Source organism: Paroedura picta, chromosome 13, assembly GCF_049243985.1.
Source record: "Paroedura picta isolate Pp20150507F chromosome 13, Ppicta_v3.0, whole genome shotgun sequence".
Taxonomy (NCBI): Eukaryota; Metazoa; Chordata; class Lepidosauria; order Squamata; family Gekkonidae; genus Paroedura; species Paroedura picta.
In genome coordinates this window covers 44,378,097-44,405,294 of record NC_135381.1, presented here as the reverse complement: position 1 = coordinate 44,405,294, position 27,198 = coordinate 44,378,097, and the positions used below count along the sequence as shown (strand labels likewise).

At 44.4% G+C, this 27,198-nt stretch overlaps 1 protein-coding gene and 1 long non-coding RNA gene across 7 annotated transcripts in view; one reads left to right on the top strand and one right to left on the bottom strand.

The window, feature by feature from the left end:
- NEXMIF (neurite extension and migration factor) overlaps nucleotides 1-27,198 on the top strand; it is a 247,202-nt gene that overhangs the window by 186,437 nt on the left and 33,567 nt on the right. For 2 of the 5 annotated variants that reach the window (XM_077308713.1, XM_077308715.1), the window contains one exon: nucleotides 8,901-9,055. The exons of 1 other annotated variant lie outside the window; for it this stretch is intronic. The gene's annotated coding sequence lies outside the window, so the exon portion shown is untranslated. Of the gene's footprint in view, nucleotides 1-8,900; nucleotides 9,056-10,085; nucleotides 10,161-27,198 lie in introns of all 5 variants that reach the window. 2 more of the 5 variants (XM_077308714.1, XM_077308717.1) reach the window with 2 other exon arrangements.
- LOC143822980 (uncharacterized) lies at nucleotides 13,419-26,719 on the bottom strand. Of its 2 annotated transcripts, XR_013226346.1 has the most exons (5): nucleotides 26,623-26,719; nucleotides 25,477-25,578; nucleotides 19,774-22,293; nucleotides 17,591-17,693; nucleotides 13,419-15,188 (listed from the first exon to the last, which is right to left on the bottom strand). It is a non-coding gene; the product is annotated as an uncharacterized LOC143822980 (long non-coding RNA). The 2 variants fall into 2 exon arrangements; XR_013226345.1 differs by lacking the exon at nucleotides 26,623-26,719 and having other exon boundaries at nucleotides 25,477-26,476.

The following is a 27,198-nucleotide window of genomic DNA, read 5'->3' as shown; positions in this document are numbered from 1 at the left end:
TTTTACCCTCATCGGAAGGATGGAAGGCTGAGTCAACCTTGAGCCGGCTGATGGGATTGAACTCCCAGCCTCATGGGCAGAGCTTTCATACTGCATGTCTGCTGCCTTACCACTCTGCGCCACAAGAGGCTCTTTTCATGTGTTTAGAGCCTGACTATATTTATTTGTTTGTTCATTTGATTTATAAGCCCGCCGCTCTCAGAGACTGGCTAGCGACGGGTTACATAAACAATCCATATAATAACATACAATAAAATCATATAAATCCCATTAAAAACCCAATTTCTAAAATATAATACAATAATACAGCTACCACAGATGGCAACCATAGTCTCATTTAAGACAACCCCTTAAAAGGGGGGGAACCAAGATGTCTGGCGCCATATGGGTGTGCATGTCTATAGGTGTAGAAGGATAGTAGCCACTAGATCTCTCCCAAGCTCTTGTGTCATGTAGGTTACATTGTCTTTGTGATGTTGATTTCTGTTTCCTAAATTGCTGTTTCTAGCTACTAGTTTTGCTGGGTTCATTGCAAAGCAAATGTCAGTTATTTTGCCCCCTTTTTTTGAGAAATCCCTAAAAGAGTTTCTCAGAAGCTTCTCTGCGGGTTTTGGTGAGCCAAACACTTAATCTAATTTGATGCAGATATTAATTATTTCACAAAGACAAAATTCAATTTAGATGGGGCTTTCCCTTTAATCTTACTTTTAGATATCATCAGAATTTGCTAAGTCCAAGGATTGGGCATTAGCATTTTTGTAATTAATGGCTCTCCACATGAAACAAACAGCATTAACAAAGATATATTTGAATGAAGATGGGCCTTATGGTGACTGATCTAAAGTGATAAGGAACTGAGTTTCAAATAAATTAACTCCTCCTCCTGTTTCTAGAATTTCCTTGTGGGGGTTGTAGTAATATGAAATCTCCCATAGCTAAATTTAGTTATTTTGTAAGTTTACAGCTTTATGATAGCCCCATGAATAAAGTTATGAAGTCTGAATCTTTCAGGTCGATCCTTTGCAGAGTTAATACCAATGTAAAACCACTAATTTGACTGTGCTTAGACTAGGGTGGCCCAATCCCCTCTGGTGACCACTGGGGTGTGGGGGTGGGCTTGCCAGATCTAGGCTGAGAAATCCTGGAGACTTGGGGTTGAGCCTGGAGAGGATATGTTGGACCTGCCTGTTTGGTTCAGTAATTGTTATATAATTCACATGCAAGATGCTTATAACTTCAGTATGTGCGTATGTGTGTGTTTGTGTGTGTGTGGTTGACACCAGGCATAACCAACAACACCTGCAGGACCCCTGCCCCCCCCCCCCCGAAATCCATCAAGGTGTTCTGCTCCTAGACCTTTTTGTACTAATACTGTTATAATATTGTACTCTTACCACTGTTATAATTATCAGTTAGTAATATTAATGTTATAGTTATATATATATATGGATGGATGTTCTTTGTATAGTTCTAAGTTCTATGTAAACCACCGTGAGCCTTCAGGGAGGGCGATATATAAATGTGAAAATAAATAAAATAAATGTGTGTGTATGTATGAATATAACTTTATGTATGTGTGTGTATATATATAACTTTTAACTCCAAAAATGGAGAACCCACCACCTCTCGAACCCACCACCTCCCTGGTCGGAAGGAGCAATTAACAATGTCACGGAGCTGCTCTCCTACCCTTGGCCTGCCTTTCTTGAGGAGCCAAGAAGGGCAGGGATCCAGGGGGCAAGTGGTCGCCTGCACCTGTCCCAGCAACCTGTCTACTTTGGGTATAGAGAGCCATCTGAAGCCGTCAAACATCACATCCAAGGCCGGCCAACACTGCCATCTCCTACGCCCTCATAAGCATGCGATAAGATGTTCTTGTGGCCTCGTCGCGAGTTTTCTGCCACGCTCAATTCCCTCTTCTTCTCCCGGAGCGCCATGGTATACCGGTATGCTGCCCTAGCTGGCCACACCCAGTAGCAGCTGCTTCGGTGAGGCCTGGGCGGCCAGCCCAAACAGAGATAAGGTACAGTCCAAGTCACCGGGAGCTGATAAGAACAAAGTAGAGCCAGGCAGAGAGGAGTCAAACAGTCCGAAGGTCAAAGTCCAGAAAGTCCGAGAGTTCACCAAGCCAAATCACTTTACCGAAATCCGTCGTCAGGTCCAAAGCCAGAGGGTCAAGGTTTACACAGCAAGGCACGATAGCAGAGCAGGTCCGGGGGGTAGTCGCATAGATTGCTTCCACGCTAGCTAGCTGTTTCGGTCTCCCTAAATGCAGCCCATCTAATGAGCTGCACCTGCATGATGACTCACCCCTCCTCTCCCGGCGTGAGTCCAGCTGAACCCCATCGCCTCTGACAGTTCGCCTGAAGTCTCTGACTCCTTCTTCGTTCTGTCAGCCCCACCCTGTGGCTCTGCCTTAAACGTACAGCCACGTCCTCTGTGTCTGCTCCCTCCTCCTGCGGAGGTCTGTTCTCTGTCAGCTGCCAGGAACATCCCTCCCCCGGGTCCAGTTTATTCCTCAGATCTGGCTGGGCTGTTGACCCTGGTTGCTCCGGCAACCCCGGGGAGTCGGGAGACAGCAGCGGGGGTGTGACAACCATGGTATACCATGGTGACCGTTTGAGTCGAGGGCAGAGAGGACGTCTAGGGGCAATCGTGTCTATGGCGTCTGCCAGTCCTCCACGATGGTGTCCAATGAATTGCCAGGAGGCATCGGGTCCCGCAGAACATTCTGGAATCCAATAGGATCCATTAGTCTCCGTGGGCGGACTAAAATATGTCCACCACCCAACTGGGCTGGATGGTTATCCAAATCTCCTCTCAGTCGTCTCCTCTCTGGGCTAACAGACCAAGCTCTCCCAACCTCTCCTCCTACGTCTTGGTCTCCAAACCCCTCACCATCTTTGTTGCCCTCCTCTGGACACGCTCCAGTTTGTCCACATCCCTCTTTAACTGGGGGGCCCAAAACTGAACACAGCCCTCCATGACTGGCAAAAGTCTTCCCCCAAATAACATGTCAGAAACACAAGGAACTCACTGCCTTGAGATGCAAGGATGTCAACGAGTTTGGCGGGGTTTCGAGAATGGACTAGAGAATGTCATGGCAAGCAGCTCTCTCTGACATTGGCTCTGGGCTCCAGTTAGCGGGTGACTGGTTTAGCTGTGTGTAGGGTGCTGGAGCCTTCAGGAAATTCATACCCCCAGAGCGAAGTGCCCTGCAGGGGGAATAAGGAGGTAGGCGGTCCCATAGGTGAGTTTTTGATATGCAAAGATTATGTGACTTTTGGTGTGCATTCAAAGCTGCCTAACACTGAGGCCAGTCACTAGAATACTATTGTGCACACCGGCTGCTGTCCACCCTGAATGGCCTCCAGTGCGCTGTGAAGGGCCTGGAGGGAGTGGGAAGGGGAGGGGCCCCAGGTGGTGGGCATTTATACAGCTCTGCTTCCCAACCGTATTCTGCACCATTGCGCCACTTCTGGGGTTTCTCGAAGCCTGAAGAATGTTCTGGGGATTCTCGGTCATACAAGGATCCCTGATTTCCTTTTGCAGTGTGGGGAAACAGACTTCCTAGTGGCTGGTTCAAATCCTTGGCAAAGAGAAAGCAACGAAAAGGAGTTAGAGCAGGGGTAGTCAAACTGCGGCTCTCCAGATGTCAATGGACTACAATTCCCATGAGCCCCTGTCAGCGTTCACTGGCGGGGCTCATGGGAATTGTAGTCCATGGACATCTGGAAGGCCGCAATTTGACTACCCCTGAGTTAGAGCTTTCACCACCAACTGGGGGGGGGGGTGAGTGGATGTTCCGTGGGGCTGATCAGAGCTGGTGGCTTCCCTATAGGAAACACCCAGGATGGATGGATGACCTTGACCTTCTGTTGTTCAAATGGGGCAAACTTGATTAAGTTCTATACCTTCCGGCCTTAAAGGCAGAGGATGGCAGTTGGTGTGCCTGCTTGGGGAAATCTGCCTTGACATTTTGCTCCCCATCTGTGCAGCACCTAGTATTTTCTTTAACTCAAGCTAGACACAAAAGAAGGATTTTTTAAAAATGTACATTGCTGCTAATAATAGCCATTCTGTTTCAAGGGAGCTAGCAGAGTGCCAGCATGCTTCCCTGCAACAGCATCTCTTCTGCTGGCAGAGAGGTTATCGTCGGCTTTCTTCCCAGCTCTGCCATTTACTTTTCTGAGTGATTTTGGGCAAGTCAACTAGGCTGTCTGAGTTTTGGCTTGGCTTCTGCTTACGCCAAGTGGGAGCTTGAAGCCTAGAGCTTGTGAAATATTTCAGAACTTGCTTGGGAGAGATATGTAGGCATGTTACGGATCAGTACTGTTCATGACACTGTTAGCCATTCTTCATGAATTTCCACTTTTGGATTTTTCAAAAGCGACATCGCAAGATCGAGGTGGTCCCTGAGCATACAGCCTTATGACTTGGACTTAGATCTGCCCTGCAGTTGAATATAGATACTAACAAAGAGAAACAGGACTTAACAAGGTCTTGTGTTTGGAATATGTTGAACATTAGTTCTGCATTTAATTTTATAAAATAAAAAAGTAAAATAAAAAACAAGAAATACAACAACAACAACAAATTTTATTTACAGTCATCCAGACCAAAATTTAAACATACCTTTAGTATGTCAGGAAGATACAGAAAAATATTTGGGTGCAAAAAACCATAGAAATTTATGTTATCAAATATCTAAAACCTCATTGTGATTAAAACGCAACAATTAAAACAGCATTTCCAGAATACTGACTCATTACAGAATTCAGTTTAGATTGAGGGAGATGCTTTCTGTCCTACATATAAGCTGAGCAATTTAATAGCAGCAGGACAGAATTTAGCAGGGAAGAGAGCTATTTGTTTGCTTTCATCATGTAGAAATTTCTTAACCTTTTCCTTTGAAGAAAGGAAAGGATGTCTATCTAATATTGGCTGAATTAAATTGCATCTGATGACATTGTAAATAGAACAGTTGCATTTTTGCTTGTTTCTCTCTGGCCACTAGCACAGGGACAGCTGAAGGGGGGACTGAGCATCTAGCCCAGGTGTAGTCAAACTGTGGCCCTCCAAATGTCCCTGGACTACAATTCTACAATTGTAGTCCATGGAGCTCTTCTCTGTTTATTGATCTCTCGTGTAGACAAGTAGAAAGCTGGGACTAGCCTGTGTTTTGTCTTGTCTGGCAGCAGGAAGTCTGGGATTCTGTCTAGATCCGTTTGCCAGCTGATGTCCTTGGATCTTTTTTAAAGTAAGGAATTGGCTTAATCGCAACATAGGTTAATTACTAGTTGTTCTCATTACCCAAATTATGCTAACTGGAACCTCACAATTTTTAGCCATAGCGATTGAAAATGGTCACCATCACTTAAAATAAGAGATGAGAGGTTCTTAGGGCTGTAATTTAGTTTTAACGACTGGGAAATAGATAACATACTAATCCAGTCTTAACATTTTTTGCATTGAGAAACCCATGAAACATTCTTCAGACATCTCAGATCTCACCCAAAAACCACCTTTCCTAAGCAACATCGCTTCCATTTTGCCTGTATTTAGACTGAGCTTACTGTACCTCATTCCTTTGACTGGCATTCAGGCAGCCCATAGCTTGTAGGTAAAGTGAAATATGGCTGGGCATCTTAAGCCTATTGATGATACCCTATTCCAAATCTACAAGTTCTTTGATATAAAATGCGGGCAAGAAGACAAACCTCCAAGATACACCTAGCTTGGTGTTGTGGTTCTAATCTTCTAATCTGTTGAGCTGGGTTTGATTCCCCATGCCTCCTCCTCCACATGCAGCCAGCTGGGTGACCTTGGGCTCATCACAGCCCTGGTAGTGTTGTTCTCATGGAGCAGCTTCTTTTAGAGCTCTCTCATCCCCACCTACCTCACAGGGCCTCTGTTGTGGGGAGAGGAAGGGTAGGAGACTGTAAGCCACTTTGAGCCTCCTTCAGGTAGAGAAAACAGGGTATAAAAACCAGCCTTCTTCTGTTTAAGTTCCTACGGTGATGATTCAACCTCTTCTATAGAAATTGTGTAATATCTAATAAAATGGCTTGAATCCACCAAAGTGCTATCTACATAACCCCCAAGTTCATTTTCCAAGTGCTTTAATAGAATTTCATGGTCCACAGTCTCAAATGCTGCTGATAGATTTAGTTCTGTAAGCAAGGAGGTATTACGTACTCTCTTGTGTTTGCAGGATGGCCATCCCTCTCTACAGTAGCCAAATCTGTTGCCAGTCCAAAAGTAGGACTGAAACCAGATTGGAAAGGATTAAGGCAGGCAAATTGTCCAGAAATGCTGCCTGCTGCCTGTCACCTTTCCCCACATTGGAAGATTTGACCAGGCTTGTAATTAGCAAGATCTTTCAATAAAGGTCTCAACTGATTCATTCAATGCTCTCAGAAAATTCACTTCAAAGAGGAATTTACAATTCTAACAAGCAAGTGTAGCCAAAGTCTCTGCAAGATTTAATAAGGCAGGATGGGCAAGAATCTAATATACACATGGGGGCCATCACAAGAATCCTTATTTTAGTACTTCTTTCCCACTAACTATAATGATTACAACATAGAAAACCAGTCACTTTTCTGCCTGGACATGAATACAATCTTTTCAGCCTCTTTTATATATTCACATTCACATACAGAAAGACATTTGTAGAACTATGTATAGTACTTGAGACAGCCGTTCCAGTACATTTGGACATGTCTGTGTGCTTTCCATTTACAAAAGAAAGGCCTGAAACGGAAAACATTAACCGGAAGGAAAGATGTGGGACACAGGAAATGTTAGCTCTGGTTGTCATGTCCAGGGCTGAATCTGCTTTTATACCAGTCTCAGGGCGATTCAGTCCCTGCCGTCTACACTGAATGCGATTTCCATTTTGACTTTGGGCGATTTAAATTTTTCATCTGCAGCAAGCAGGATTGATTTGGAGTGATCCTACCTTTCCCCCGGGATATCCTGGAGTGAATATAACCCTCGATATTTGGGAAATCGGCATGAGTAGAATCATAGAATCATAAAGTTAGACGGGGCCATACAGGCCATCTAGTCCAACCTCCTGCTTAATGCAGGATCAGCCCAAAGCATCCTAAAGCATCCAAGAAAAGTGTGTATCCAACTTTTGCTTGAAGACTGCCAGTGAGGGGGAGCTCACCACCTCCTTAGGCAGCTTATTCCACTGCTGAACTACTCTGACTGTGAAAATTGTTTTCCTGATATCTAGCCTATATCGTTGTAGTTTAAACCCATTACTGCACGTCCTTTCCTCTGCAGCCAACGGAAACAGCATCCTGCCCTCCTCCAAGTGACAATCTTTCAAATACTTAAAGAGGGCTATCATGTCCCCTCTCAACCTCCTTTTCTCCAGGCTGAACATTCCCAAGTCCCTCAACCTATCTTCATAGGGCTTGGTCCCTTGGCCCCAGATCATCCTCGTCGCTCTCCTCTGTACCCTTTCAATTTTATCTACGTCCTTCTTGATGTATGTAGGTCCTTCTTGAGTAAAGGTGCTGCTCTCTTCCTTTTCCAAACTAACTTGCTGCCTCAAGCCTCCAACACTGTAGAAAAGCCCTGATTGGCCAGGGCATCAGTTCAAAGGCTTCCTTGTTCACAAGTTGCAATGCTTCCCTTGTCTTGGCAGAGATTTGCTTCTTGGATTTATTCCCCCTCCTCTGTCGTCTCCAATCCCCCCCCCACTCAAGAAAAAAAGAGGCTCCTGTTGTGCTTGGATACTCCCCCCCCCCTTTTCTGAGCTTCCCTAATCACATGCAGAACACTTTTCTGTTTCAATGGGGGGGATAGAGGAAGACCTGAGTTCAAATCGATCTTAATTCAGCAGGATCCACAATGGAATAAACAAAGTAAGTGCAGAAACAGCCTAGGTTTCAGTCTATGACTAAACTATCTTGGTGGCACCAAAGTTAAAGGCGGTTACAGTAGACTGAGATGCAGTCAAGCTTACATGCAATCCCTCGGAACTTACCGCCAGACTTTTTGATGGTCCACCATAAAACTCTCCTCCAACACCACATTTAAAAGGAATCTACCATGTAGATTGTGGAGACAGCTTCGTCTCTGTAAGGGGCTAGAGCCAAAATGTTTTTAAAAATGTAACAGGGATTCCTTCATTGAACACAACACTGATAGACTACAGAAGCATTGGCAGAAATTCCTGGTGAAAAGGCATGTAATGGGGAAGGCCAACAGAGATCAGCAACTTCTGCTATTTGATACGTAGGATCCTGTGACTACGTCAGAGGATACCACGTACCTTCCTGGGTCATTCAATCAAAATCTGCACTTAGCGATGGAGGGCCATGTTGTTTGCAGAAACAACACACTGCTATTCGAATGCCTTTTGATCGTTTTGTGCCAATAGCATGGTTTGTACTTGCCGATTAGTTTCTTTCTCCCCCACCTTGTCTCTAGGAAAGCTGTATTGAGAAGAAGAAGAAGAAGAGTTGGTTCTTATATGCCGCTTTTCCCTACCCGAAGGAGGCTCAAAGCAGCTTACAGTCGCCTTCCCATTCCTCTCCCCACAACAGACACCCTGTGGGGTGGGTGAGGCTGAGAGAGCCCTGATATCACTGCCCGGTCTGAACAGTTTTATCAGTGCCGTGGCGAGCCCAAGGTCACCCAGCTGGTTGCATGTGGTGGGAGTGCAGAATCGAACCCGGCATGCCAGATTAGAAGTCCGCACTCCTAACCACTACACCAAACTGGCTCTCAGTATTGCACTTGACAGATGCAATATTTGTGTGTGGGAATAAGAACAGTAGGAAGTGTTTATGTAGGTGTCACTAATTTAATTTGACTTGATATGTATGCAGATACGGGGCAATTTTGTACTAACTGGTTTCCTTTTTTTCCCCCCATAGTCACCTTCAGTCTTCTAAATCAGCTGTTGGGAATCACACTTGCTCTTCTCTTCACTTATCCAAAGGTGACCCTGGGATGGAGGCCAAAAGAAGGGGATAAAATAAGCAAAATAAGCAGCGAGGACTAACAACATGGTGCTGAAGTAGTTGAACAGGTAAGGGATTTAACCAAGGATGAATATAAACAAATAACCAATGCTTAGAGAGAGTGTTAGAAGAGCTAAAGCTCAATATGACCATTTATGCACTGGGAAATTCACTGCCACAGCTCCCATGCAGGAACACAAATAGGGGGCGGAAGAGGTGCACCAGACCAAATGCTCCCCCATGTGAGTGCAGGAAGAGGTGGGGCAACCTGCCACGACTAAAACTCCAGCCTGCAGCACAGCATGAAACCTCCAGTGCATAAACGGTCTATGAGCTTAGGCTAGCAAGAAATGCTAAACACAACAAAAAGGGGTTCTTTAGTTATGTTAAAAATAAGCAAAACAGTAAGGACATGGTAGGATAATTGTGGGGACTGGAAAGTGATATTGTAACAGATGATGAAGACAGGGCTGAATTGCTCAATTCCTACTTCTCCTCAGACTTGTTGTGTGAGAGAAATCATACTCAATGTGTCAAAATCATTTCACATGATGAGGGATGGGAGTTGCAGCCTAGAATCTCCATAGGTATGGTCCATGAACACCTAGTTTCTTTAAATAAAACCAAGCCCTCTGGGCTAGAAATTGCATCCAAGGGTAATAAAAGAACTTGCAGATGGAATTTCTGAACCTCTGTCCATTATTTTTGACAATTCTTGGATAACAGGAGGCGGGTGAATGTTGTTCCCATCCTCAAGAAGGGGGAAAAAGGAGAATCCTGGTAGTTACCGACCTGTTAGCTTGATAGACATTTTTGTAGAAATAAACTTTAAAGAAATACAGCATAATATTAATAAAGTATCATTAATGAAGTAATACGAAAACAAGCCTGTACCTAGGAACTTCTTTTGCTATATTGTTTGAATAAAGTTTGGTTTGCCATCGTCACTCTTCTTCTTCTTTCATTCTATATGACGTCTATAGCTGGCAAATCATCAAATAATTGGTCCTTGAGCAGCTAGAGCAGATGGCTGTGATTTCTAAGTGTCAGCACGGCTTTCTCAAGTTCTTTCAGACGAACTTTATTTCTTTTTTTCAGAGAGCTACAACCTTGCTGGATCAGGGGAACACCGTGGATATAGATTATCTCGATTTCAATAAAGGTTTTGATAAGGTTGCACATAATATTCTTGTTGACAAGTTGGTTAAATGCAGTATGGCTCCTTTTATTGTTAGGTGGATTGATAACTGGTTGACAGATCGCGCCCAAAGGGTGCTTGTTAATGGTTCATCATCCTCTTGGAGAGGAGTGCCTCAGGGTTCTGTCCTGGGCCCTGTGTTGTTCAACATATTCATAAATGGACGAAGGAATAGAGGGGGTGCTTATTAAATTTGCAGATGATATTAAACTGGGAGGGGTAGCGAACACAACAGAAAACCAAATCAGAATGCAGGAAAACTGGGCTAAAATGAATTTTAGTTGTGAAAAATCTAATGTTCTTCATTTAGGTAGGAAAAATCAAATGCATCATTATAGAATGTGGGAGATCTAGGGGTCTTAGTAGACAATACACTGAACATGAGTCAGCAGTGTGACTCAGTGGCTAAATAGGCTAATGAGATTCATCAAAGAAATATAGTGTACAGATTGTGCAAGGGGGGGGGCATGATCTGGACATTGAATTTGGGTTACTGTGGTGGGCAGATAGTGTTTCCTGCATTCTTCAAGTGGTCAGACTAGATGACCCTGAAAGCCTCTTCCAACTATGATTCTATGATTGTATATCTATCCCACTTTGTAACTGTACGCTGGTTATTGAAGTGTGACTTCCTACTGGGCTGACATGTTTGTGGCAAACATATCAGGCCAGCAAGTAGTGGAGGTTTTGCAAATCTTTCTGTGAACATGTTTGATGGCTGGACTAGAATAGGCACACAAGAACACACAATGGGCTCTGTCTAAAACCAGGCAAGGTTATTGAAGGCAGCTCTTGAAAAACCCTGATTTGTATAAGAACTTTTAACATCCATTGGACATGCAAGGGACCTTCACTTGAAAATAGATGTTGGTTTACCTCCCTAATGATTGAAAAATGATATAAAAACATATTTTACACGTATCTGTGTGTTTTAAAACAATTGTGTGTGCTTAACATTGACCTTTGAGAAAGACCTGCTTAGATCAAAACACTTTAGGTCTCTGGATATTAAGATATAACTTATGTATTTGTGACCTATAGAAAAAGTGTTACTCCCTGCTGTTTTTATTGCTCTTAATACTTTTATAAATTTGAGCTCCATAAATAAAATCTGAATGTAATTTATTTCCGTCATATATAAAGTTGCAGCTTTCTCAACCTTTTTAGGTTCTCCATTCCAGGTTGGCTCCCCCCGCCCTTATTTTTTTTAGTGTTTGATGTCTGGACTTGCCACATTTGGAAGCCACAGCCTGATGTGAGCTGATCAGTTGGCCTGGTGGGACCAAGCCCTATGAAGATAGGTTGAGGGACTTGGGAATGTTCAGCCTGGAGAAAAGGAGGTTGAGAGGGGACATGATAGCCCTCTTTAAGCATTTGAAAGGTTGTCACTTGGAGGAGGGCAGGATGCTGTTTCCATTGGCTGCAGAGGAGAGGACACGCAGTAATGGGTTTAAACTTCAAGTACAACGATATAGGCTAGATATCAGGGGGGGGGGGAATGTCACAGTCAGAGTAGTTCAGCAGTGGAATAGGCTGCCTACGGAGGTGGTGAGCTCCCCCTCACTGGCAGTCTTCAAGCAAAGGTTGGATACACACTTTTCTTGGATGCTTTAGGATGCTTAGGGCTAGTCCTGCGTTGAGCAGGGGGTTGGATTAGATGGCCTGTATGGCCCCTTCCAACTCTATGATTCTATGATTCTATGCCTACAAGCCGTGAGTGCTTGCCAAACTGGTTTGCGTTGGGTTTTCCCAAAACAATACATGAGTCAGGAAGTTGCTGATTCAAACGGATCATCAGTTTAAGTTTCAAGTTAGGATTTTATTGAAACACTAGTAAAAAAGCCCGCTGCAATCAGGAATGCAGTGGGCACTAGTGGGATAGTGGAGGGGGAGACAGAAAGGAAGACAGGAAAAAAGACAGGGAGGGAGGGAGGGAGTGGGAGAGGGGAGTGGGAAGGAAGGAAGGAAGGAAGGAAGGAAGGAAGGAAGGAAGGAAGGAAGGAAGGAAGGAAGGAAGGAAGGAAGGAAGGAAGCCAAGTGAAGTCACAAGAGGATTGTGTTTTAATCTTTGCAGCTTCTTACCATGGAACATGGATCAATACAGATTAGATCACTGGTTGGACCTTGGATGTTGGTACATGAAGTGACTGATACAGGGCTAATACAGATCCGTACTAAGAGGGAGATATGGCAGAAGACACGAATGCCTCAGCTTGTCTGGGTTTTGAGATTATCACCAATTTTTTTTGAGACAGAAGATGAGGGTGGTCTAATATCAAAATACCCCAAAAGGTCTGATAATTTCACAAAATACTGCTTTTGGACAACCAAAAAGGTGCCTGAATCCTTGGCACATTTGAAAATTAGGGCTGTGCTTTGCCACTAAGCAGGGAGTCCATTAAGACTGAGTCTTTATACACAGAGAGTAATGTGATTCATTTGCCTGTTTGCTCTGGTTTTGATAAACTGGCTGTCTCCTATGCATCATTGAGCATGGTTGGGGGGGGTTCTTTGAGAAGAGCAGCAGGCGTTTCCTTCGTTGCATGCAGCAGAGCTGTGCCACGTTGTTGCCGTGAAACTCATCTGCTCTCTCTGGGTGCAAAGGTACAAGGCGAGGGGGCATGGGGGCTAATCGTCTTCGTTAAACCCGCTGTGCTGCTCAGGTTCTGCAGATAAAACTGGCCTGATTAGGTCATGCCTTTGAAACTTTCCTTCCTTGGCAGTTTCACTACAGTGTGGAAAATATAAGGCATGCCAATTAGTCCAGGCACCCATGGACTACACTTCCCATGAGCTCCTGCCAGTATGATGGCAGGGGCTCATGGATATTGTAGTCCATGAATGTTTGGAGAGCCACAGTTTGGCCCCCCCTGCCATAGCCTAATGTGAAAGGAGCTAATACAATCAGAGATATCAAGAGAGAGTATTATTCTACCTTATTTAAAATCTCTTGCTTTATTTATTTAGTTATTATATTTTTCATACTTTTAAGCCATCGCTCCTGACCAGTCAGCTCACGGTAGCTAACAACATATAAAACATATAATATCTCCCCGTTGGGACTCAGAGTGGTTTATGGCATCATTCCCGCCTCTGTGTTCTCCTCAAACTAGCCTGTGAGGTGTGCCAGGCAGAGAGTTTGTGACTGGCCCAAGGTCACCCACTGACCTTCCATGGGAGAAATGGAAATTCAGACCCAGATCTTCCAGGATCCTCATCCCACATTCTGTCCACTACACCATACCTGTAGAGGCTTTTCCAAGGGGGCAGAGAGATGGCTCTTTCTATGATTTATGAGTCTGTACATTTGCAACGTTAAGAACAGCCTGGGATCTCTTTACCTCCCCACAATATTCCTTCTCTGCAAGGAGACCTGTATTTGTAAGAGAAATTTTGGTCTCAGTCTGGGTGAAAACAGGGTAGAGTATCTGAGGAAAAATCAAATATAGAGAAAGCATTCAGCATCTCTCCGCTCCTCCAACTGCAAATCCCCAGTCACGTGGATGTTTCTGAGCGGAGACTTGACTATAGAATTAATATCACATGTAGTGGAAAAGTAGAATGCAGGTTCACCTAGTATGTTGCAGAAATGTTCTCCGACAGCCTTTCTCAACTGAGAAGCCCCTGAATATGGCTGGGTAGCTTTGGGCAAACCCACCTAGGGCCCCCTCCAGTCCAGTCTTTGGCCATTTGTGGAAGAGGGGCCAGATTGACATGGCCATATATGGTCCTATCACCCGATAAATGTTTAACAAATTTTAAAACGTATATAAAAACTTAATTAACTCCCACCCATTTGGGAAACCCTGCATGAGAAAGCCTGGTCTAGGAATTAAGTAGATCACAGCTGCTGCATATGCCAGTTACGGGGAAGCACATTTAGACAAGGCGGAAAAAGAAATCTCCATGCACATTTATGCATGGGGCAAATACTAATTCCTACATGGAAATGCCACCCTTATTCCAGTGATAGTCCACGACTGCATTAAATGAAAGCAAACCTCCACTGGGGATGTCTTGTGCACAAAATGACAACCATACTTTTCGACACAGTGGCTTGTATTAGTGGATTGTGTTTTTTACTTGGTTTGCTGTAATGCTTTTTGGATCAGTTTAAACCAGGGTTCAAGATACAAAAGTGTTGTGTTCATAGTGCAGTGTTCAAGCCAGCCTTATCTCTTTGTGCACAGTATTTCTTCACGGCATGAGATGAGGAGTTAACTTCATCCCTCATTCATGCCATCTCCCCTTCCCCTCCGCCCCCCCACACATTTTGGCAAGAGGTATGCTTAGAGAGGTTTTCTTCCTCCAAAGTTTCTGGAGATTGCGCCTCTATTTTTGATGGGGAGAGGGAGGGACCCTCCTCCCCCTCCCCCTCCCTGGGGTTCGTAATTTGAAAGGCAGCATGCAAATGCCAAATTATTGGGCAGAACTGCTGCTGATTTACAAGGCAGTCTATGCTATCCATGTGCCAAGTACTGGTAGAATGTTTTCTACAGATGGAATAGCTGGAAAGATTGGCAGGAATTCAAAGATTTAATCAAATTCAACCAGTTTTTCCAACTGCTGAATTCTCTGGGGGAGAAAAGTTGATATAGTGGACTGGTCCACTATTTTAAAATCAAGAGCGAGAGATTTCTGAGGATGAAAATCGAACTGCTTATTTGCATATGCTCTATACTTGCATAAACAAATGTATTTTGCAACATAATGCACATAGCATAGATTAATCTGGGATTCTTGCCAGCAGAACGGCTGGGATGATGGAAGTGTGATTGTGGTTTTCAGCAGAGAGTAGCAGTGAGCAGCTAAGAAGGGGTGCTTAAAAACAAGCAAAAAAGGGAGAAGGAGTCTTTGATTTGAACCTGGATTGATTTAGTTGCATGATCAGGGAAGGTGCAGTAGGTGCAGTAGGGGTTAAACAAGCTGGCTTTAATATTTTTACCTGCACAGGGTGGTCCACAGTAGCTACGGTGTATCCATATATGATGCTGAAGAAGATGCTAAAATTATAATGTGATCAAATGAGAGAAAGCACTTTGTTCTGACCAAGCAGTAAAATCGGGGCTCTCTCAGCCTCCCCTTCCTCACAGAGTATCTGTTGTGGGGAGAGGAAAGGAGAGGCAAATGTAAGCCCCTTTGAGACTCCTTCGGGTAGAGAAAGGTGGCATCTAAGAACCAACTCTTCTTCTTCTTCAATAATATCAGGGCTCTCTCAGCCTCCCCTCCCTCACAGGGTGTCTGTTGTGGGGAGAGGAAAGGGAAGGTGAATGTAAACCACTTTGAGACTCTGGGTAGAGGAAAGCAACATCTAAGAACCAACTCTTTTTCTTCTTCAGTAATACCAGGGCTCTCTCAGCCTCACCCACCTCACAGGGTAACTGTTATGGGAGAGGAAAGGGAGGGTGATCGGAAGCTGCTTTGAGACTCCTTTGGGCAGAGAAAAGCAGCATATAAGAACCAACTCTTCTTCTTCTTCTTCTTCTTCTTCTTCTTCTTCTTCTTCTTCTTCTTCTTCTTCTTCTTCTTCTTCTTCTTCTTCTAGAGCCAGTTTGGTGTAGTGGTTAGGAGTGCGGACTTCTAATCTGGCATGCCAGGTTCGATTCTGCGCTCCCCCACATGCAACCAGCTGGGTGACCTTGGGCTCGTCAGGGCACTGATAAAACTGTTCTGACCGGGCAGTGATATCAGGGCTCTCTCAGCCTCACCCACCCCAAAGGGTGTCTGTTGTGGGGAGAGGAATGGGAAGGCGACTATAAGCCACTTTGAGCCTCCTTCGGGTAAGGAAAAGCGGCATATAAGAACCAGCTCCTCCTTCCTTCCTCCTTCCTTCTTCTTCTTCTTCTTCAGTAATCTCAGGGCTTTGAGACCCCTTCCTCTCTTCCTTCCAACTCTATGGTACTATTCTAACCCTGGCTGAAGCACTGTTGTCAGATAACTGATTTCCATATGAAATGCTCAGAGAGGAGTATCTAATCTCTCTGGACAACAGGCCGGAAGGGGGGGGGTCTCCAACCTCTGCATCGCTTTTCTGCCCCCACTGTGTTCCTTGTACCACTCTGAGGGACTCTAAGGAGACAGATGCATGTCATGAATCTAAGCCGAGGAAAATAATGTCTTAGGCAGACACATGCCCACAGCTCACAGGGGAATTGCTGGGGCCTCAAGGGGAGATCTATGTATTAAGATTTTTAGATTGACACCTTCAGTGCCAATTTGAACACACTGTCAAAAGAAATTGGAGTACTTAATTTCTCCCAAGCACACTTGCTTTCTTCCCTCTTCTGTGTATAAACGTTTTGTTTGTGTGCTTGGCATTTCTTGGGCCCATTATGCACCGCCGCCAAAACAGCGATTTCGGGTCACATGGAAAACGCGGAGGGGGAAGACGCGACACACACCGGTTATGCACGGGGCGGGGCGGGGCGGGGCGCGACGGCAGCAAAACCCAGAGTAACCGATTATGCACGTGGCGATCCGGGCGCCGCTTCTGGTTGCGCCCCGGTCACCCGGAAGCTGCGCTTTCTTCCGCGTTTCGCGAACGCGGCTTTTTCGGCGGCATGCACTGAAGCTGCGGCCGGTTGCAGCCAGCACCGTGCGTTATCGGTGCTTTTAGTCGCCACCATTCCACCCCAAATGTGCGCTAAAACCCCCGTGCATAATGGGTCTTGTGGGCAGCAGAGTTGGGGGATTCGATGGTGCTGAGGCAAATAGCATATCATTTCTTGCGCTTATTTATCTGTTGAGACATTTAACTTTGAAACAGCCAGTTGCTCTGGTGCGAAGCCAGTAATGATTCCCATTTTTCTTTCTCCTCTTTTCCGGTGCCCCAAATACTTTCAGTTGGTATTTCAAAGGCTATTTTGGAAGGCAGCCAGAGTTTACAAAATCATCTGTGTAAAGAATCCCTACTATTCAGTTGTAGCCCTATGATTCTTCAGATGTGTCTCTGCATATATGTACGTGTATATCTGAGATAGGGAAGGAAAGGTGGCATAGTATAACTGAGTTGCAGCAGCTAAGCAGCACTGGTATTTGGGAGGGAGACTGCCAAGGAAGTCTTTGCAGAGCAAAGCAGAGGCTAGCCAGCTCTGCTTCTCACTTGCCTTAATGGGGTCAGTACTTGGGAGGGAGACCACCAAGGAGGGCTCTGCAGAGGAAAGGAATGCTTCCCACCTGCCTTGAAGGCCCCTTGCTGGGGTTGCTATGAGCTAAGCAGAGTCAGTGCTTAGGAGGGCTCTGCAGAGCAAGGGAATGGCCAGCCACCTCTGGTTCTCACTTGCCTTGAAAGTCCCTTGATTAGATTGCCATATATTGGCTATGACTTCACAGTACTTTCTATACATATACCTTGGGTACACCCTGCTGTTCAGATAATTTCAAGATGTGGGGAGCAACCATTTACCTTCAATGCTGAGTTAAATTAACCCAAGACCATTTTGGGAAGAAATTCCAGACTCTCGGGGAAAATCTCCTTTGTTTAGGGATCAGGATACTTCCTGCATTTACTGAAATGGAAAGAATTGTCTATTTAGGAAATGCAAAGGATATATAGCAAAAGGATTTGAAATAATTCAACTGAGAATTGAGAATGCTTTCCAATTTTGAAGCTTGTAAACAGTGACAAAGAATAAAGTAATGAAGGCCATATCAAAATGCACTTAATTTTGTAAAGCAAATTCATATTGTCTTTGTTCTCCTGTGTTCTATAAAGAAATACACAAACGTTTATTTTCTGGTGGGTTGTATTAGAAACTGATGGGGGAAAATGATTTGTGATTAAATGCTATTAGAAGGCAAGTTATGAAAATCAATTAGCCAATGGCTTTCAGTGCAATTATTGCTCTAATCCTGCGTACACTCTTTATTAGGAGCAAATGCCATCAAAGATGGCATTTCATTAAATAGAAATTGATGTTCATAAATAAAAACAAGCAATGCTGCACAATCCATTGTATAGTTTGTTTCCCATCATGAATCAAGATTTCTTCAACTGCAGAAGTGACCCAAGTGGCAATTTGGGCTGGCAGCATCTTTATAATGCCCCATAGTTCATATGGTGTACTAGTAACACCTTTTGTAGGTAATCTGTTTTGCAAATAGATAGCCATGTTGATGGCTTCTCCCCAATACTTTTCAGGTAGCTCTGCCTCAAGGAACATACATTTGTACAATTCAGTGAGAGAGTGGTTCTTCCTTGTTCAGCCAAATAATTATTCATTTCATATCCCACATTATCTGAGATAATTGCCAATGGCTTCTCTCCTTTAAATCTATTGCTGACGAGTGCCACGTATTCTTTAAATCTTTCCAGCACTTGACTTTTCTCTTTAATCATGTAAGTTACAGTGAATTTTAAATAATCATCAATAAAACTCAAAATATATCTGTTTCCTCCAGGGGTTGCTGTGTTCATTGGACCACATACATCACGGTGTGTCAGTTCTAGGGGTGCTGTGTCTTGCTTTTGCTATGATGGCTCTTAAAACTGGGTCTCATCCCTTTCACTTTTACACAGCACACACATCTATCTTCAGCAACACATTTCCTTATTTGCATGCTTTTGATTAAATTCAGGCGTTCAGGTTGGCTAATTGCATAATTATGTCTGTGACCCAAACACCTGTGCCACAGTAAAGGGCAGTCCTTGTGATTATATTGGCTTGTGAGGTTTGCTCTCTGCAGGCATATATCAAGAGTATACAAATCCCCGTGCATTTTGCCTATAGCAATGAGCTCTTCTCCTAGTTTTAGGATAACACTTTTCTCCTAAATGCTTTTTATTAAAAGATACAGTCATGCCATTTCTTGTAAGAGATCTCACAGAAATAAGCTTATTTGCAAGACAAGGTATGTAGAGGCATTCTGTGACCAACATCTCTTGAATTTCCCCACTTTGGATTCAGGAACACACTGTGGGACCCAATGCCTCCATCTCTAAATGAGTTAGACAGTGACTGGCATGACAGAATGCTGGCAGCTCCGCGGTTGCGCGTTTGTGTCCACCAGCATGCCGGCGGCTGCGCTTGCCTCACCTCCCCCCCCCCCCCCGTAGCAGCAAGAAGCTAGCCGGGCCATGAGCGAAGCGGCCAATTTGGCGACCGCTTCTCTCGTAGCCTGGTGAGTTTCTCGCTGTGGGGGGGGGGAGAGGCAGGCGTGGCTGCTGGTGGCCCGCTACTGACACCTTTGCAGCCTAGTACCGGGCTGTAGACCGGGGGTTGACGACCCCTGCTATAGAGCAAGGGCATTCTCAGTCTTGGCTCCCACCTGGTGGAACGAGCTCCCAGAGGACATCAGGGCTCTGTCAGAACTAAAACAATTCTACAGGGCCTGCATAAAGGAGCTCTTCCACCAGGCATTTGGTCAAGACAGTTGAATAAGCCTCCAACCATCAACCAGAAGCCCCATAAACTGCACAAAAATTGTTATTTACTGGGTTATTTACCAGGTACTGTTGTTATTACACTGTTGACATAAGTTTTTTAAGTTTCTATAATTTTATATTAAAATATTCTGAGAGTTACAATATAAACTGCTCTTAGCCAAAAGGGAGGGTGGTATATAAATATAAATAAATGAGCAACATACATTTTATGAGCACAGCACGGATCCCTTCAGCCATCGCAGAACTTCCATCAGCAACACTCGAAGATTCTTTCCTTTCTTCATTTTGAAAAGACTCCTATCATTGTACGTATGTAAAGATGTACCACCATCAAGTAACCAATATTTGATAGTGCAGAGGAAAGATAGAGATAGGAGCTGACTACATGCCTAACTGAGAGAGAGAGAGAGAGAAAGAGAGAGTAGAACTGTGGCTTTGGAGAAGGAGCAGGAAATTGCCCCTAAGACAGACAAAGAATGACACTTAACAGTGGAGAAGGTCCTGACCTCGCTATCCTATCTAACAGTCTTCTGGCTGCCCCTTGCAAGGTCTTCTTCTCTTCTCTGTACCCCAGACATTGCCTATTTGGATGAACAGAGAACTTCAAGAGAAACTAAGAAAGAAAATGAAAATGTTCAGGAAATGGAGGGAAGGACAGAGCTCTAAAGAAGAGTACCTACAGGTTACGAGGCACTGCAGATCAATCATCAGAAAGGCCAAAGCTGAGAGTGAGGTAAGATTGGCCAGGGAAGCCCACTGTAACAAGAAAAGATTTTTCAGTTGTGTGAAGAGCAAACGTAAAGTAAAGGAGGCAATAGGCCCACTGTTGGGTACAGATGGACAAACTCTAATGGAAGATGCAGAGAAAGCAGAAAGCCTTAGTGCCTATTTTACATCTGTTTTTTCTCACAGGTCAAAGGGTTTAAGTACATCTAGAGATGGCAGTAGCCAAAGGATAGTGTCTGGATGGCAGGTTGACATGGATAGAGAGGTTGTCGAGAGGCATTTAGCTGCACTAGATGAGTTCAAATCCACTGGGCCGGATGAAAAGCACCCGAGAGTGCTCAAAGAACTTTCCAGAGAACTTGCACAACCCTTGTCCATCATCTTTGGGACCTCTTTAAGGACTAGAGATGTCCCGGATGACTGGAAGAGAGCAAATATTATTCCGATCTTCAAAAAAGGGAGGAAGGATGTCCCGGGAAACTACAGACCAGTGAGTCTGACCTCTGTTGTGGGGAAGATAATGGAGCAGATATTAAAAGGAGCAATCTGCAAACATCTGGAGGACAATTTGGTGATCCAAGGAAGTCAGCATGGATTTGTCTCCAACAGGTCCTCTCAGACCAACCTAGTTTCCTTTTTTGACCAAGTAACAGGTTTGCTGGATCGGGGAAATTCGGTTGATGTCGTTTACTTGGATTTTAGTAAAGCTTTCGATAAGGTTCCCCATGATGTTCTGATGGATAAATTGAAGGACTGCAATCTGGATTTTCAGATAGTTAGGTGGATAGGGAATTGGTTAGAAAACCGCACTCAAAGAGTTGTTGTTAATGGTGTTTCATCAGACTCCAGAAGATAGAGACAGAGTTCAATGAGATCTGAACACAATGGAAAAATGGGCAAATGAGAACAAGATGCCATTTAATAAAGATAAGTGTAAAGTTCTGCATCTGGGTCAGAAAAATGAAAAGCATGCTTACTGGCTGGGGGATACGCTTCTAGGTAACACTGTGTGTGAACGAGACCTTGGGGTACTTGTAGATTGTAAACTAAACATGAGCAGGCAGTGTGATGCAGCCGTAACACAGGCAAATGCCATTTTGGGCTGTATCAACAGGGGCATCACATCAAAATCACAAGATGTCATAATCCCATTGTATACCACACCTGGAGTACTGTGTGCAGTTCTGGAGGCCTCACTTCAAGAAGGAGGTAGATAAAATTGAAAGGGTACAGAGGAGAGCAACGAGGATGATCTGGGGCCAAGGGACCAAGCCCTATGAAGATAGGTAGAGGGACTTGGGAATGTTCAGCCTGGAGAAAAGGAGGTTGAGAGGGGACATGATAGCCCTCTTTAAGTATTTGAGAAGGAGGGCAGGATGCTGTTTCCGTTGGCTGCAGAGGAAAGGACGCGCAGTAATGGGTTTCAACTACAAGTACAACAATATAGGCTAGATATCAGGGGAAAAAATTTCACGGTCAGAGTAGTTCAGCAGTGGAATAGGCTGCCTAAGGAGGTGGTGAGCTCCCCCTCACTGGCAGTCTTCAAGCAAAAGTTGGATACACACTTTTCTTGGATGCTTTAGAGTGCTTTGGGCTGATCCTGCGTTGAGCAGGGGGTTGGACTAGATGGCCTGTATGGCCCCTTCCAACTCTATGATTCTAAAAAAGGCAGATGCCATTTTGGGCTGTATCAACAGGGGCATCACATCAAAATCACAAGATGTCATAGTCCCGTTGTATATGGCAGTGGTCAGAGCACACCTGGAGTACTGTGTGCAGTTCTGGAGGCCTCACTTCAAGAAGGACATAGAAAAAATTGAAAGGGTACAGAGGAGAGAGGATGATCTGGGGCCAAGGGACCAAGTCCTATGAAAATAGGTTGAGGGAATTGGGAATGTTCAGCCTGGAGAAAAGGAGGTTGAGAGGGGACATGATAGCCGTCTTTAAGTATTTGAAAGGTTGTCACTTGGAGGAGGGCAGGATGCTGTTTCCGTTGGCTGAGGAGGAAAGGACACGCATTAATGGGTACAAGTACAAGTACAAGTACTACAAGTACAACGATATAGGCTAGATATCAGGAAAAAGTTTTTCACAGTCAGAGTAGTTCAGCAGTGGAATAGGCTGCCTAAGGAGGTGGTGAGCTCCCCCTCACTGGCAGTCTTCAAGCAAAGGTTGGATACACACTTTTCTTGGATGCTTTAGGATGCTTTGGGCTGATCCTGCGTTGAGCAGGGGGTTGGACTAGATGGCCTGTATGGCCCCTTCCAACTCTATTATTCTGTGATTCCAACAGCAGCACCCTCTTGACCGAACAGTTTGCCAATCTGTGTTAGGGGGGCTCCCAAACCGTTGGAAGGTCTGCAAATTATTTAGGCAAGCGTTTCTGTGATGCATTTGTGAATTCCACTCTGCAGACCCATCGTGTTCTGGGGGATCCATTTTACGTGGTTTTTTTGTGATAACAGCTGTAATTTTACAGTTGCTGGTTTCCTAAACTTAGCGTAATCTAGGATTTTGTCACCAAGAGGCCAAAGTCCCATTTGCAAATTCTGCAGAGCAGCAGTTTGGGCTTCCTGTGCCTTGACATCAGTGAATGTCCGTGACTAGAAGTGTGGCTAAGAAAGTGAGTCTGGGGGTCCCGTGTTGAGATGTTTAGCATCAAGTCAGCAAGTTGTCTACAATTCTCTCATCCTCAGTTTGAGGTGGGAAATATTGAACTATCAGACAGGTATCTCATATGGATTGCATGTGAAGGACTTAAGAACATGACAAGAGCCCTGCTGAGTCAGATCAGTGGTCCTTCTAGTCCAGCATCCAGTCTCACATAGTGGCCACCTAGTTCCTCTGGGGGGCCAACAACAGGGCAGAGAGGCTGAGGCTTCCCCCTGATAAGAACATAAGAAGAACCCTGCTGGAATAGATCTGGGTTTTGATGGAGCTGGTGCAGTTCCACGGGGTCTGCAAGACAGAGCTTTTCCACCAGGCTTATGGTTGGGGCCAGTGAAGCAAGTAACATCTGCTGGTTCCTCCCAATTAAAAAAGTCACCCCCAGACCCCACGCTAATTCTGGGAAAGTACAGAAGACAACTGGGATTGTTGATGCTCCTATTTGACATTTGATGTTAACCTAAATTACTCCTCAGTTTTAAATTTTACCTATTTTCTATTTTAAAACTGAACTTTAATGAATTGTTTTAACTTTGTTGATGTCAGACAATACATTGTCTTGAGCTGATCCATTGGGAGGGAGGTATATAAAATGAATAAATAAATAGCTCCATACAAGAGACTCCTTTAGGCAGTGAAAAGCGGGGTATTAAAACCAACTCCTCCTCCTCCTCTTCTTCTTCTTCTACTACTACTACTACTACTACTACTACTACTACTACTACTACTACTACTACTACTACTAAGATTTATATTCAGGAGTGCCCCAGAGACCAAATATTCATTCATGCATTTACTGCCATTCAAAGCTAGCTGACTCGAGGTGGTTTACATCAATCTAAAACACCAATTAAAAGTAACCCGACTCACATTCCCAACCCACAACCCCACCCATCTTCCCTTCCCCTTCCCCCCTCCTGTCAACTCCATGGACTGCCCCAGCAACCTGTCACTTTTCATTGTGGTGTTCACAGGTACGACCTAGTCAATGTTCCACCACCGAACTGGGTTTTGAGAGTCCACGCTTGTACCTGAAAATCTTTTTGATCTTCAAGGTTCTACTAGACTGGAATCTAACTGTATGGAGTTGGAATTATTCATGTTGATTTAGAGTTGAAACAAACTATCCAAATGCTTGTGGAGAATGTTTGGTGATGAGAGAGGATATGAATATTCAGTTTTTGCCATTAGCTCTGCAGCAGCCCATTCACACACGCAAACACTCCGATTAAAGTGTGCCTTTGTGAAACATCCAGAGGTTTTTGAGCAAACGGCGGACGTGTTTGTGCAATTTGTGTTCTTGAGTAAAACGCTGCGAGTCCTAATTCTATTCTTTGCACTTTGCTTTTGACACCAGTGGCTTCATATCTTCATAATTCTCCATTATGTGAATCTTGGGTCTTGCTTCTCTCATCAGAAACCATTAACCATGGGCAGTGGGCCTTCACTTCAAAACCTGTCTTATTTCCATTAGAATGGCTTAAAAAATTGTTTCGCCTTTCTTAAGACACTTTAATTAGCATACAAAGGTTGAAGGAAATTATTTCCCCGAGTGCTGGCGTGTGTTCCTGTGGGCACCCCGGGGAGTCCTGCAATTCTTCTTTTGGAATATTTTCTCCTTCACTGCCTCATTTCTTCCTGTTCATCTTTATCCTGTCCTTCTGAGATAAACATAGAAGCCTTTTGCTTTCAGGGTGACTGCTTGCTGGGAACAGTTTGGTGTAGTGGTTAGGAGTGCGGACTTTCTAATCTGGAGAGCTGGGTTTGAATTTGCACTCCTCCACATGCAGCCAGCCGGGTGATCTTGGGCTCGCCACAGCACTGATAAAACTGTTCTGACCAAGCAGTGATATGAGCGCTCTCTCAGCCTCACCCACCTCACAGGGTGTCTGTTGTGGGGAGAGGAATGGGAAGGCTGCTTTGAGCCTCCTTCGGGTAGAGAAAAGCGGCATAGAAGAACCAACTCTTCTTCTTTTTCTTCTTCTTGCTGAAGGATCCTAGCAGCCTTTAACCAATGGTTTCTCTTCAGGGTAGATATTCAAGGGCAGGATGGCCATACCGCAGGTAGGCCTCACTGCATCTCAAGTTCAGAAGAGATTCCCGTTGGCTGTCTTTCGGGATTAGCCTGTTTACAAAGGGATAATGCTTATAGCTCTTTATTAATAATGCTGCTACAGGCTGGGCAGCAATTCAGCAGGGGAAATGGCTCACCCCTTCATGGTGTTGCTGTGTAGCCGTGGAAATTTCTCACAAAAATGTCAGGAGCCATAGATAGTTTTTGAAGACGAGAGTCTGAGTGTGTTTGAGGGAGTAATAACAAGGACCTGGTCAGCTGACTGCGTAAAAAATGCAGTAAAACACACATGATATACATACACATACACACACACATACACTCATTCATTCAATTCTATTTATATACTGTCCTCCCAGTATATCAGAGAGCCAGTTTGGTGTAGAGGTTAGGAGTGTGGACTTCTAATCTGGCGAGCTGGGTTTGATTCCGCACTCACCCATATGCAGCCAGTTGGGTGACCTTGGACTCGCCACGAAACTGATAAAGCTGTTCTCAGCCTCACCTCCATGTTTTATTTCAAAGAAACTTCAGTGACAGACTGGAAGGGGAGTTTGCAAAAATTCAAGTTATTACAACACTCAAAACATTAGAATCCCCAGGACTCAACAAGGATATTGGCTTCTTATCTCACTACGTATGCTAACCTCATTCAACTCTTATATCCACATTCCTTCTTTTAATTTTATTTGAGATAATGAGACTTTTAAGGGATATAACTATGTAAAGCTATTTAGAATCTAACTCTTTGTTCTCAGGACAGGGTAACAAACTCAGCATGGCTTGTCACTTGTGGGGATTCCCACAAGTCTCTTTTAATTACTTCTTTTCACAACTGGGAAAGTGTCAGCCATTAATCACTAATCTTGACATTTACAGTGTTCTTGTGAATGACAACTGAACCCAACAGTTTATCTCAAAGAATGATCATACTGCATACTTGGACTTGTGATCCTGTACTAATTTACTCTCGCTTTCTTTCTGCACTCTTACGATCCCTGCTCCATTGTCTGAGGAAGTGTGCATGTACATGAAACCCTGAATAGATCTCTGTTGGTCTTAAAGTTGCCACTGGACTCAAATTTTATTGCAGCATAACAAAAAAAGAGACTTAGTAATCATAGGGAAACCTTGCAGCTTAAAATGCAGAATGCAGAATTGAAAAGCCACGCATGCAGAGGGTGGTCACACTATGCAAATTTAGACCAGAGAGTCCATGTAGCAACATGCTGCATTCAGCTTCACAAAACCTTCTATTTCCTAGCCATCCCTGCAAAGGAGCCACTTCAGAGGTAATATTTGGCCGTGGTTGTTCAACAAAAAGGATGTTTTGGCTGTGGTGTTCAGCAAGCAGGTCAGATATGTGGCCGGCAGATGGATGAATGTTTTGTTTTGGTCCTTCTGTTTATATGAGGCTTTAGGATGTCAGCTGTCAAACATCCTGATGACAGCCATTTGGAATTGGAATACTGTTAACTCCAGTGCCCATGCATGCATAGTCTTTCTTTCTTCCCCCCTTCCTTCCCTCCCTCCCTTTATTTGCTTTATAGCCCTCCCCTCCCCACAGTGAGAAGACGTCACAAACCTTCACAGACTTTGCAGAGCCCCTGTGCCATTAAACAGCTGCTGTATCGATGTATGACAAGCTATGTTTTTCGGTTTGCACTTTCCAGCTCTGGAAGCCGAACTTTTAAGCACACATATCTCTTTATGACGGCTGTATTGATTTATTGCAGAGCAATAAGCGAAACAGGCGGTAATTCCCAGTGTTTTCCTACAGTCCTGCTGCACGGCCAGTTTATCTTTATAAATCTAACAACTGACGTTATGCAGTTTCTCCTTCGGCCACGGAGCCAGAAAACAGCCAAATTGGCGATAAAGGACAGGCCTTTGAATGGACTCTCTGTCGTCTTCCAGAAGCATCTGTAATTCCCACCGTCCCCATCCCCTCCCAGCGCAGGAAGCATGTGGGAGCTCTGAAATTATAACAGCACTTACTCTCTTCTCTCCCCCATCTCACCCCCCCCTCCCCATGCACCCCATAGTAACTTTTTCCCCTCAGACCTGCAAAGCCTTAGCTGCTTCAGTGCAGTCTAAGGGAAAAGCGTGCATTTTCCTTCCAGGTAAGAAATCCATTGTGTGGCCTTAGAAAAAGACATTT